We start from the raw sequence: 14,539 nt of genomic DNA, 5'->3' as shown, positions 1-14,539 counted from the left end.
ACTTTAATCCTGGATCCTAGATCCAAATAACACGCGAAATAAGGATAACGAGGCGCCGCTGTGAAATTGTCACGAGACCATGACCCTAGTCACGTTAAAATATTAGTATCGCGATTGGACCCAATGCTTGACGCTGGAACTAACGAAGAGGTCAGAATCACTGGTTTGAGATATTTTATTTTTATAATTTCTGAGGGCACGTGAACTGCTTTTCGTAAAATTTATGCTTGCTCTCGTTCATTTGGATCGAAACATAATTTAATTTTGTTTCGAAGATGAAGTAAGTTTCATTTATCACGATATTTTCCAACTACGCTAATCTCTAAAATCTCTACTACTTTCTGATATATAGTATAACTGTTCGTTATAAATTCTATTTCATCGATATTACTCAAAATTTTACTATTTAAGTATATATTTTTGTTCGACTCACCACTCTAATTCGCCAAAGTTATCCAGTACTATTAATTTCATGTGGGATTTCAGATTACTCACCTGGAAATAAAAATATTTCGTAATTAGTACTAAAATAGTGTACATAATAAACAGCATAAGTAAATATTTAGTAGTATAAGGTATTACTTAATTGAATATATGGTATTTAAATATTTTATTAATACTTAAATATTATCATAAATCAAAGATCACCTTATTGGAATTATTATTTAATCTTATTAGAAAACACTAAGGACAAACAATACTAATTCAGATTATTAGTATTCATAAATACTATCAGCGATGACAACTCCACCATCTTGATTTTTAAATATAACAAATATTATTTTGGTGTGATATTCATGACAGCTGTTAAGGATTTATTGAATATAATTGAATACAATTGCATTGAATAATTGTGTTCTCTTAAAAGTTCCATTTCATGGTATTACATGCCCGTTTTGAAGCATTTTGTAGCCATTCGTCTCCCCAGTACCACTATAATTATCATCAAGTGTGTAAAATATATGTAGTTAAATAGGACAAGCATCTCTTCTTAGAAATAAAGCGAATGAGGTAAGTTCAGAGCATTTCTTCTTGTAAATGAAATAATAATTTTTTGAGGAATCGATTAGGACAAGCATCTCTCCTTAGAAATCAAGGAAACAAGTTCAGGGCATTTCTTCTTGAAAATAAAGTAATAATTTTGAGGGGAATCGATTAGAATAGGCATCTCTTCTTAGAAACCAAGCGAACAAGTTCAGAGCATCTCTTCTTGGAAACGAAGTAATAATTTTTGGGAGAATCGATTTGGACAGGCATCTCTTCTTAGAAATAAAGTGAACAAGGTAGGTTCAGAGCATCTCTTCTTGGAAATGAAATAATAATTTTTTGAGGAATCGATTAGGATACGCTTCTCTTCTTAGGGATCAAGCGAACAAGGTAAGTTCAGGACATCTCTTCTTGGAAATAAAGTTTTAATTTTTGGGGGAATCGATTAGGACAGGCATCTCTTCTTAGAAATAAAGCGAATGAGGTAAGTTCAGAGCACCTCTTCTTGTAAATGAAATAATAATTTTTTGAGGAATCGATTAGGACAAGCATCTCTCCTTAGAAATCAAGGAAACAAGTTCAGAGCATCTCTTCTTGGAAATGAAGTAATAATTTTTGGGGGAATCGATTAAAATAGGCATCTCTTCTTAGAAACCAAGCGAACAAGTTCAGAGCTTCTCTTCTTGGAAATGAAGTAATAATTTTTGGGGGAATCGATTAAAATAGGCATCTCTTCTTAGAAACCAAGCGAACAAGTTCAGAGCTTCTCTTCTTGGAAACGAAGTAATAATTTTTGGGAGAATCGATTAGGACAAGCATCTCTCCTTAGAAATCAAGGAAACAAGTTCAGGGCATTTCTTCTTGAAAATAAAGTAATAATTTTTAGGGGAATCGATTAAAATAGGCATCTCTTCTTAGAAACCAAGCGAACAAGTTCAGAGCATCTCTTCTTGGAAACGAAGTAATAATTTTTGGGAGAATCGATTTGGACAGGCATCTCTTCTTAGAAACAAAGTGAACAAGGTAGGTTCAAAGCATCTCTTCTTGGAAATGAAATAATAATTTTTTGAGGAATCGATTAGGATACGCTTCTCTTCTTAGGGATCAAGCGAACAAGGTAAGTTCAGGACATCTCTTCTTGGAAATAAAGTTTTAATTTTTGGGGGAATCAATTTGGACAGGCATCTCTTCTTAGAAATAAAGCGAACAAGGTAAGTTCAGAGAATCTCTTCTTGGAATTGAAGAAATAATTTTTGGTACAATCCATAGGAACACACAAATCTTCCCGAAAACGATGCAACATTGAGTCTGCAAAATTTTAAGAAGTCGGAGGTAAGCAAGATACGAAGAGGCGTCCTAGCAGAGGAAAAAGTTCAACGACAGGCCAGTTTCTCGGCCATCTCGCGATCTGCATTAACCTCTACCAGGATCGCGCGTTGGTCCAGTTCCATAATTGGACGCGCGGGAGACAATGAAGCCCCTCTGGGACCGATGAAAATCAGCGTGATGTCGATTTCGAATAGCGAGGGAGGCAGGGGAGGGAGCAAAACAATCGGCGAGATACAATCGAACGCGTTCGTCTCACCGATCGGGCCAAGAGCTTCGAAAACCAAGGGTCTTTTATTTCCTCGTCCAAGGCACGTCCGCCCGTGCTCGAAACGATGAACGTTGATGGATTAAAAGCCGTCAGATGTCCGGCAGATCTGTCCCGGTGTTCGGCCCGGGTGAGATCGATTATAGACATCGACACGGAAAACTAGGAATTATCGTACGAGCTTTTGCGGCCACTCGATCGTTTTTCAGTGACAACGTGCCAGCTCGTATAAACAACACCGTGACAACCGCATAAAGCCACCGACACGCCCGCTCCCGATGACTACGTGTTCCCATGGATTCGTTCCCATCGTGTCACACGCCCTCGCGCGATTTGCGCAATCACTATCCCGAGTACTCCGGTATTCCTTCCCTTTCGCGCCGATCATTAACTCGGTCGCGACATCTACCGGTACCAAAATGGCGCCGCGCGAGACAGCGACGCTTATCGTCCCAATCCCTCGCGGTTTACGAGTCCGAAGAGATCTATCAGATCAGACAGATGAGTACGACCGACGAATGGAAGGGCTAAGATTGATCTATCAGATCAGATAGACGAAGGGAACGACCGACGAAGGGAAGATGAAAAGAGAAATACCTTAAAACTGGAGGAATCGATCAGATAATTAAAATGGCGCCGCTCGAGACATCGAGATTTGCTGGAATCGTTTACCGTTTGCAAGTGTAGACTTTAGAACACGAAATGCTCAATTTAGCAGTGAAAATGTGGTTTATCTCGAAGACTATTAACATTGGTTATGGTTAAACTTGTATACACGGTAATCGTATAGAAGTAGTATAGAAGATTAGGCGAACAGCATAGTAATTGCCGTGCGAGTGAACCAGAAGTAATTAGTCAAATAATTAAAGAGACGACGGTAACAATTGGCCTATAGCCACGTGTGAGGCTCGTGGTCAGGTTTCGAGCCAAAGCTGATTATCACGAGCCTGGCCCGTGGTACATCGATCGGGTCGAAACTGACTATAACGGGCCTGGCACGTGGTACGTCGGCCAGGCCAAATGTAAACACCACGTGTCACGTCCATGGTTTGTTGATGTGCTCCACGTAAGTCGTATGTGATTAGTACAACTTAAGACAGATTTTCCGAGCCGTGGAATGGCTCTTTGGGTCCACGATGTTCAATCTTAACTCGTAGGGCAGGATCTGCTATTGATAGTTCAAAAATGACTCTGCAACGCAGTTAAGTGTCTAATACCTAGCAAATACCTGTTTTATACTTAATTTTTCGTAAGTGCCAGTCATCCTTTAAGTTAAACCTTCATCACCATTTAGCCATTTTTCTAGTTTCTTTAACATCATTCTTAGTTTCTAGATTACTATATATATTTTCTCAGCACTTTTTCTATAGCCTGTCCGATCTCGCCACTTATATCTGTGCTAATCTAATCACCTTCTACCTGCGTCACGCCAGATGTCTCTGCTTTGTTCTGTTCTTTATCCGCCATGGACTCTGGCCTGTCGCGACTCTCGTCGCCATCTTTCCTAACCTCGCTCTCTTATCGCACTCGTTCTTTCAATTATTTTGCAAGCTTCTCTTATTATTCACTTAGGGGTACTAATTTTTCTCTAAGCTCAATTTCCTCGCCTACAATCTGCACATTTCACACTTTTCAAAAACACTACTCCTGCGATTATACAGCGATATGCGAAAAGATATACTGGAATTCTTCGAAATAGGAATTTCTTCAGACTTTCAAGGAATCGCGTACTCATTTCAGGTTATACCCAAGTCAAACGGATTTTAGAAAAATTCGTATACCTTCTTCTACCCCAACTTTGTTCTTCGTCTGGTTGAACAAACCCTCCAGAGAATTTTGCAACGCGAGCAGCTGCTCGTCACTGCCGAGTTTCTTTGTTCGCGAATCTTTTGAAACGTTAATCGAGCTTTTCGCTAAACTCGAATTAGCGCTCTGGAGGATCGCTTTGAAGCCGGAATCGCTGAAGCGGATCGGCTTCAGGCTTCCGGCAGCCGCGAGGTAATAACGATTAATCGCGGCGGATCACGGGGAAATATTTCTGGCCCCGGCGATAAATAAAGCAGCGACGAGTATCGGGCACACTCGTTGCTTCGTTGACCGCGTGAAACCGCGTGATTTACGCCGGTTGTTGCGCGGCCGCGTGCAAATGGCCGCGGCGCCGATGCGTTTCGTCTTCCCTCCGCGTGCTCGCCGATCGAGCGGAAGACGGAGGAAACCACTGGAATCCCGAGTTTTGCCCGCGAACGCGTTGCCGGACAATCATCGGTCACCGGTGCAATTAATAACAATTAACACCTCGCTGCAGTTGCTCCGCGCGCGATCCCGGTGCAACGCGATCGCGTGATTTACGATCGCGATCGCGCCGGTATTCGTGACTCCGTGCGCGCGTGAGTTGATTAATGAATTAGGTGCACGCGTACGTGCAAAGCTACACGAGGATCCACCGATGAACCGTGACCCCGCGTGGCCCACGGGCCTGTACAACGGTGCACAGATGGCCACTTGGACTGCATCACGCTGTAAACGTCCATCGAGTCATAAATAATGGCCCGCAACAATGGCCGGGCTGTTGTTGTCCGCTTTTACAGGACAAGATCGATGTTTTTCCCGCCAACAGCTCCACGCCTGCTGATTATGTGATATACCTCCGAATTAACCCCGCGGTGGCGTGGTGTTTTTCGACGCGCACTTTATGAGACAGTTGATATCGCTGTCCGATGTTCTCTATGGTTACACAATTTTTTCCCTTTTTCAGATCGGGAAAAAGCTTTCGGAAATTTGCAATTTTTCCACCGAGTGATGCGAGTTATTCGAGCTACTCGTTTCCGACTTGTTGTTTCTGTGATGAATTTTAGGGATTTTTAGAAATTCGAAACGACGAAAATTGGCGACATTCGATGCTTATTACTAATTTTAATTAACGGTATGCGTTATATACCGGGTGTACGAGAAAGAGATGCTTCTTCGCGTAAAAATGGGTGGAAAATGTAAAACGAAGTTTCCGCGCACGGGGCTTCATTTCCGAGGAAATCGCGTTTAGAATGTATATAAATTACCTTCATAACGGAAATTTATAATAAAAGTGGAAGAAGTAATATACTATTGGCTATTACTTCAAGTTATAACGTACGAGTGTTAAAATGTACGTATAATTTGCAAAAAGTTTACAAATTTTTACATTTATTGTTAACAATAAATTGCTCGCGACGTAAATGTATGATAAAAGTAGAAAAATTAATAAATTATTGGCTATTATAGCGGGAAAGTAATTAATAAACGAAATCGGAAAAGTTCGGAAATTTCCGTCGATGTTCGGTCGATCGGGGGCTATATAAAGACCGTCGCGGCAGTAGTCGAGCCATTTGTCGGTTTGACCTCGGAGCAGTAACATTGAAATTTTCTTCGTGTCTGGAGGGGGTGGGGGTCGTTGGTTTGACCCTTGACTATCCAATACCCACTGTCCACTCCACCCACACCCCACCATTAAATAACTGAATAATAATCTTATTTAAATTTTATTTATTTTTCTTTTTCCCAGATCTTATTTATTTTTTATTTTCTAAAACGTTTATTTAACACGTTGAGTGCGGCGCCGATTTTGCTATACTTTCCGCTCAGGCGGCAGCTAGCGAGCACTTGATGCCGAGCGCTCAAGTATACCGAAGGGTATGAGCAGAAGATTACTTTGTTTCACTTTGTCGTTTTGACTGTGAGAATGGTACAGCCAATGCCAAATATACAAATTATAAACAGAAGATAATGGGGTGGGGAATGCCAGAAAGGCAAAAAGGCGATCACCGAGAAACGATCAGTCGAAGAAAGCCACGGAAGTGTAAAGATTTACTTTAGCAGAGGGGATGAAATTTTTACAATATATTAATTGTCATTGATAATTTAACCCTTGACAATGCCAGTCTTACGCACCGATGATGACCAAACGAAAAATTCGCTGTCGGTCCCTAGAATCCACACCGTCCAAACGAAAAGTCTACTGTCAGTCTCTAGGGACCCCGCAGGGGCTACGGTCGACCTTGGTCGGCCGTAGTATGGGATTGGCGACCCCACGGTGCCTAGCTGACGAAGGGGACGACCGGTACGCCCGTGATCACCGGTTCCACGGGAGACCGATTTAGCCCTGGGCCGGCTGTCTTATGGCAGTCCGCCCATCAGTCGCTGGATTGGCCTCGTGATGGCAGTGGTTGGAGCCTACATCTCAGGCAAAGGCTCTCGAAGCCCGGCGTGAGAGTTGCGCATCGTACAGCTCGGGTGCTGTCCTCCTGAGGCAGTGGGGATTTAGAAAGGTCCCATCTCAACACCAAGGGAGTCGACTGGGACTAGCATCCCAGTTAGACAAATTGGCAGGATTGTGTTCTTGGCAGTTTTGGATCGCGCTGGTTGGGCGTGTAGCGACCATCATTCTCGCCCTCGCCACTAGATGGATTCCACCTTCAAGAACTTTCCCGCGAGTCCTCGGGAAACTCCCAGTTTCCTATATATATAACTTCCCGTCTTTCCAATAGTATCCCCAGTGTCTAAGGCAGGGCCTGCTAAGCAAGCCTGACCGATGAGTCCGCTAGCAGGCCCGGGACGAAACGCATCCCTTCCTTTTCCTACCGTCCCTTCTAGCTACCTACCACCGAGGATACCTGCCATAGCCGACGTCAAGCGACGGTGGGGGAGGGCCCCCACAGGCGTATCCCAACCCCTCCATAGAGGGGTGTGTGGGTGTTTTATCCCCATCGCCCTTGCGGAGGTTGGATAACTGGATAGGCGACAGCTTCTAACAGCTTACTATCCAAACTCATGTCAGTCCCTAGGGACTGACGTAGCACTCAACGTGTTAATAAAATTTAATTTTCGTTTCTACTGCGTGAAACATCGTCGATATTAAAAACATCCCGTAATATCAATTACATACCTATCAGACGGATATTACGCTTCGTTGCAATATCGTCAAAGCACACGACCCCCAGTAAACTTGGCAAATTACTCATTCCGTTTAGAAATCGATAGAAATCCGCACGGTGGTGGAAAATTTGCCTACCGTATTTCGAAGCTATCACGCTAAACGCGTGATCGGTGTCCATTAACGATGCATCGAATCCGCTCGAGCCAGAAATTCGGCGGACGCGCCACCATTTTGTCTGAAATTCGTCAGCAGCCGTACCACGTCGATCGATCTTCCTTCCCCCCGTTTTCCTTTTTCTTATTAAAACACCGTACTCGAGGTGTCGAAGTACAAGAATGCAATAAAGATTCGTCGGACGTGCACGGGGTTCCGGAAGCATCACGACTGCATGAACGCGGGATAACCAGGCGTACGAGGAAATGAAAGACGTGGATGCGGTGGCGCGTGCTGAATCGCGCTGTGCTCGTGTTACGGGGCGCATAAATTATCCAGCTTTCCGTGGAATCTCAGTGGCTGAGGTGTCATGAACGGGACGAATCAACAATGGCGAACAGGCTTGCACCGTCGTTTCCCGGATTCTTATTCGCAGCAATCTGCCAAACGACCCAGCGTAACACCCTTCCCTCGGCGTTCCGCGCGACTTTCGTCTAAGCCAATTGCTACCAGCACATGGTCCCGCTTTTCACCAGAATTAACCGGCTTTCTCGGATAAAACTGCTTCGCCATCCTGGTCTCACAAACCACGCGTATTCTGAGCAAATGCAGCCACAAATGGAGCAACCTATGTCACCTAATAGAGCTAATTCGAGGTGATTCGACGCGATGATTCCAGGCTAAATACTTATATCCCGGATTATAATTGCTGAAGGAGTTATAACGCAAAGGAATAGTAATTAGTGGAAAGGGTGGAGAAACTGTATAAATCTTTATTCGACAGGCAAACGGTTAAAACTGACCTGTTTAGGGCTACGCAGGTCTCAAGACCTGTCCAGAAAACAGGAGACAAAAGACAAAATGCAGGGAAGGGATTGCTCCACATTGCTAGAATGTAGAGTTTACTTTACTATTTAATTTTACTAGAACAATAATTGGTATTTACACATCTCTCTTTAATGTGCACAGGAGAACAACGAAGCTCAGTTCGAGCAACTTTCGTTCCGCTTTTGCTTATGAATAAAATTCTGACTCTCTTAGGACCGCCATCTTTTGTTCCCCTCGACGAGGAAAGGTACCAACCCCTCTTACAAATTAATCGTTACGTAGTATCGGAGTGGTGAAAGAGTGATATTGGCTATTTTCCTCGATTAAAGCTACCCCATCACCGCGGTTCCACAGACGACGCGGATTCTGAACAAATTCGGTCTTAAATACAGCCACCTAGGTCACTTAATCAAGACAGTTCAAGCTAATTCGAGGCGATTCGATGCTGAATACCGATATCCCGGATTGTAATCGGTAGCTACCAGTTCACATCTCTCGTCAACGTCCACGGGAGAGCAACGGAGCTCAGTTCGAGCAACTTTCGTTCCGCTTTTGCTTATGAATAAAATTCTGACTCTCTTAGGACCGCCATCTTTTGTTCCCCTCGACGAGGAAAGGTACCAACCCCTCTTACAAATTAATCGTTACGTAGTATCGGAGTGGTGAAAGAGTGATATTGGCTATTTTCCTCGATTAAAGCTACCCCATCACCGCGGTTCCACAGACGACGCGGATTCTGAACAAATTCGGTCTCAAATACAGCTACCTAGGTCACTTAATCAAGACAGTTCAAGCTAATTCGAGGCGATTCGATGCTGAATACCGATATCCCGGATTGTAATCGGTAGCTACCAGTTCACATCTCTCGTCAACGTCCACGGGAGAGCAACGGAGCTCAGTTGCAGCTACTTTCGTCCCGCTTTTCCAGAATTAACCAGCTTCCTGGGCTAAAACTACCCTGTCATCCCACCGAGACGCGACTTTTAGACAAATTCGGCCTGAAATGGAACAACCTACGTCACCTAATTGAGCTAATTCGAGGCGATTCGAGGCATAAATACCGATATCCCGGATTATAATCGATAGTTACCAGTTCACAACTCTCTCTAACGTACTCGGGAAATCAACGGAGCTCAATTCGCGGGACTTTCATTCAACCGATTGCTACTGGCACCTTCATTGTCTCGCACTTTCCCAGAATTAACCAGCTTCCTCCGCTAAAACAACTTCGTTATGACGCGTCTTTCACAGAAACTCCACCCCAAATGTTGCAACCTCTGAACTCCTAATCGAGCCAATTCGATGCGATTCGGGGTTAAATATCGTAGACTAAGTACCGGCTTTGTAATCGGTAGCTGCCGATTCACGTCTCCCGTCAACGACCACCGGAAGATCAACAGGACCGAGGCTTCGAGGATTAACGCTTCGCCAGGAGGGAAGCCGATCGCGGGGCGGACGTGGACAGATCGGGGTGGTTGATCGCGGCTGCGAGCGAGAATCTGGAAGAATAAATAGGTAATTCCGCGGCGTTTGGGAGCGGGAAAATGGGGACAGGGAGAGTCGCATCGTTACTCTCGGAGGATTTGTGCGACACCTGGGAGGGGTTGCAAAGCTGGGAGGCGCGAGCGGACGGAGCGGGGAAGTCAGGGTGGCTAATGAAAAAAGCAAATCTTTCAGCGGCGCTGGCTGTCACGGACGTCGATCGTTAATCGCGCTGACGTTACGAGCGGCGTTTGAAGCGGCGCGTGGACAAAAGAGCAGCGGCGCGAGAATGAAATCAGTCTGGAATGAATTATGCATAGGCCTGTGCTCGGCGTGGCAACGCGAAACGTTCGCGGGGAATCAAAAGGCGTTTCTAGCCTTAAATTTCCGCCGGCCTCGGCACGCTGCCAGCGTCGTTATCGCGCGAGCGTTACCGCGAGCCTCTAATTAACGGCGGCCACCGTTCATCCTGTCCAAAATCGAGCTCCAGTCTAAATCGAAGCTTCGCCCGATCGCGAGATCGACTTTGCCGCGAGGAGGACGATCGACCGTCTCTCGAGGCGCTCCTTTGACCCGTGGCTGAGGAGGGAAGATAAGAGAAAGGGTGGCGAAGAAGGAGAAGAAAGGGGTAGCGTCCGGAAAAGGGACGGAAATCGGTGGCATGAATTATGCATGCCAGGAATCGAAGCGCGGCTATACATGCAACATTGATCGTCGAAATGCCGCATTACGTATTTGGAGCGTGTACGCCGCGAGATATCGCGAAAATACTCGCAACGACGCGGCGATACGCTCGCTGAGACGGGGGTGTGGAGCAAGGGGGACGAGGAGGAAGAAAATAGAAGAAAAAAAGAAAGAAACACTTTTCACTCGTGTATTTCTCCACGACGATCCGATAACAGCGTTGTTCGTCGCACTCGCATAATTTCCCACGAAAAACCTCGAAACGAAATAACGCGGCTGGAATACCCACGATCGAACCTGCTCGGGCTACGTGCAACCTGTTAATCGCCCAATTTACGTGCTCGACTCGCCGACTTCAAAGAGCGGGGAAAAAATTCGAAATTAAATGGAGAAAACGCTCGGGGGATGATTAAAATGATTAGCCCGGTGAGGAGGGTGAACGGTCCTCGATGGAAACGAGCAGTCAGGGGATTCCCCGGTCTTCCGATGTTCTCGGGTTACCTACAGGCGTTTCATCGGCTTCCAGTTCCAGCTCGCCGATACGACGCGATTAGCGGCGTTAATTTGCTCGCGCGTTGACACGAAGTTCCAACGCCACAGCCTGGTCTCCATCTTCGAGATTTTACCCAAAATAATCCCGTGCTCGTCCTCCACGCACTGTGTGCACGAGGATAATTAACCCCTTGCCGTACCATTTAGCTCGACGAAATCCTGGCCCCAATGGTAGGCGTCAACGGTGGTAAACTGACCAGACTGATGCTCGATAACAGTCGCAATACGAGTCGAAATGTACATGCGCGTGATATAGTCAATTTTACGCGATGCTACTCTAGGATGGCGGAACGAATCTTGAAACACCGAAAATTCGCGAAAGAACGAGAACGCGATAACGCAAACTCGAAACTCGTAAACTGATTTAACTTAGAGAAAGAACACCGAGATAACGAAAACACACAAAGAAGCACTCTTTTAAAACTCTCTTTCCAACACCAAGCGACTCACGCATGTGCTGGTCACAACCGATTCCCAAGGACTCTGTTTTGCTTGTCAAGGACCACGCTTTTATGCTCTCCTTAACCTACGCTTCACCTACCCGTAGAGGAGTCGCGCAACTTAATTTTGTTATATAGAATAACTTTTCGATTCGCTTCTAGAAGATATCGATCGGTTTACAATTTGTTTTCGTTGGTAATAGTCGATTCGCGATTTCTTTTGGTATCCTACACTAGTGTGAGGTGGCGAGCAGTGAAGGACACTAACGAAGGAAATAGATGGATTCCGACTTCCACAACTTTCCCCCAAGTCCTCGGAAAACCTCCAATTCCCATACATATAACTTCCCGACCTTCTAATAGTATCCCAGTGTCTAAGGCAGTCTAGTCCACCCCTTTAACGTCAAATTCTGTATAGTTTTCGTGCCTTTTCCATACCTAGGAGACCTAATATAAGATAGTTCTTAACAGTGAAGTGGGTCGCAACACTCGTCGGCGCTCGTCGGGACAATCGTCATGGCGCTGTAGACGGTTTCCAACTGTCCTTTCGTCCTCTGACTCCAGAGATTTTAAAGTGTCGAGTGTTCGCGGAAGGGGTAGAAAGAAAACCCGCCAACCCGCGCGCGGGAAAGTCGTGCTGACGGCCCAGGGAGGTGGTAAATTAAAATGCCCCTTGGTCTGCAACGTCGCTGCCTGGTCCCAGGCTGATCCCCGGCATGACATTGACGATAGCCAATGCCATCCGCGGGACAATGCCTGTTGACCGGCAGCGACTGCTGCTGCGTTACGGGGACGTACCCGGTGCCCCCGCGACCCTACTGTCTCTGCTCCCTTCGCATGGGCGTAGTGGCGGAATCTTAGCCGCCACAATATTAGTTCAAGTTTAGTTTTAACCGTTTGAGTGCCACGTGTCTCTGCTGTTTTCCCGTCCAAGAGTGCCAAGCGGCGCGATAGCGCTTGTCTTATTCCCTCTCCAAGAATGCCAAGGAGCGCTATTGCGCTGTTTTCAGATTGATACAGTAGCTGTAATTGTTTCAATTCATTGTTGTTCTGCCATCTTTCTGAGCATAAGTACAGATTTATCAGCGTCTGGGTTGCGTCATATAATATAAGAATATAATTTAAATATTTTATTGCATATATAAAAGGTATGTACAGTAAAATTTTCACTATTTTTTTGTATTCTACAGTATAATTTTTTTATATTTTTATTTGATGCCCTTCAGCAATTAAATGCCTTCTAAACGTAAGACGAGCAATATAATAGAGGATTCGAATTACGATAGCGATGATAGTGAAGTTATTATTTTTAAAAGAAGAAGGATTAATGTTATCGACGATTCTGTTTCTGACAATAATATTCCTAATACTGGAGACATTTCAAAATATATCATGGTTACGGAAAATGAATACATTGACCAAGGCAATTCATTTCAATTCATTGAAATGTCGGGACCGCGATGCCGTTTATCTAATAGAGCCAAACCGATTGAATATTTTAATCTTTTTTTCACAAATTCTCTTTGGGCAATGATGGTTGAGGAAACAAACGAATATGCAGAAGAAATGTTATCAAAATCATGTGGATTTGGTGGACTGATAACTCTAGAATGGTAAATTGGTATCCTGTCACTATCCTGGAACTGAAGGCATTTGTAGCCGTACTATTGGAAATGGGGATAACAAATAGACCAACAATATATTCATATTGGACTGAAAGTTCTAGAGCAATTCCTTGGTTTAAGAAGATGTTCTCAAGGAACAGATTTCAAAATATTTTAAGATGTTTTCATATCGTTGATAATAAAAAATGTCTTCCACCGGGGCCCGAAAAATATGATCCATGTGCTAAATTCAATCCGATTGTTGAGCACGCCAATCGGATCTTTCAAACATATTACACTCCACACAAAATGTATCTATCGATGTGTCACTCCAGTATTACACAATATTTACCCAACAAGAAGCATCATAAATGGGGTATTAAGTTTTGGATGTTATGTGATGCAATATCAAAATATTGTGTAGCATTTTATTGTTATAAAGGTGCACAATGAAAGAATTCGCAAAATGGGCTTGGTCATGACGTTGTAACAAAATTATTGCAAGATGCTGATTGTTTAGATAAAGGATATCACGTATATGTTGACAATTATTTTACAAGCACTGCGTTAGCCAAATTTTTACATTGAAAAAATACTTATATAACGGGAAGAATCAGGAGAAATAGGAAAGATATCCCCAAGGAAGCTAAGGAATTAAAAGTTGGAGAAACGAAATATTTTCGCAATGCCGAGGTACTTCTATGTGCACATCGTGAAAAAAAGAATTCAAAGAACCCCGTTTTGTTAATTTCTAGAGGCATTGGCAGCGAATGTAACATTAATTCAAAATCGCTATGGAAGAGAAAGACAAGAAACAAATACCACAGATTATCAATTCATATAATAATTATATGGGTGGTGTAGACGAATCGGACAAAATGTTATATACCTATCTGGACGAACGTCGTACAGTGAAGTATTGGAAAAAAGTGACCTTCGATATATTTACAAGAATGGTATTAAATTCGTATTTGTTGTACAAGGAAACTGTGAGAAGAGAAGCAATGTCACGACTTCAATATATATCGAATATTATTTCGGAAATAGAACATGAATGGTTAGGAACAAGGGAAAATGAATTAAACATAAGGGGGAAAAAGGTATACTGACTAGAAAAACTACCAGGACGCAACTTGAGGCGTTGCGTACTTTGCAGTACAAAAAACAGTGCTATAAAAATGTCTAGACTAATTTGTGTAGAATGTAAAAAAGGTTTGCATGCATTATGCTTTGACAAGCATATTTGTGCATTTTAATTATATATTATATATTATAACTGAAATTAAAATTCGTTCTTTTACTAGTA

General features: G+C 43.9%; 1 pseudogene; it reads left to right on the top strand.

Annotated features, from left to right (window-relative positions):
- The first annotated feature begins 12,862 nt into the window (after positions 1-12,862).
- Positions 12,863-14,333, top strand: LOC108548787 (piggyBac transposable element-derived protein 4-like; annotated as a pseudogene).
- The last annotated feature ends 206 nt before the right edge of the window (positions 14,334-14,539 follow it).

Source organism: Eufriesea mexicana, unplaced genomic scaffold (assembly GCF_001483705.2).
Source record: "Eufriesea mexicana isolate 0111107269 unplaced genomic scaffold, ASM148370v2 scaffold1653, whole genome shotgun sequence".
Lineage (NCBI taxonomy): Eukaryota > Metazoa > Arthropoda > Insecta > Hymenoptera > Apidae > Eufriesea > Eufriesea mexicana.
Note: the sequence above shows the minus strand (reverse complement) of the source record. Positions and strands in the feature narration are given on the sequence as shown.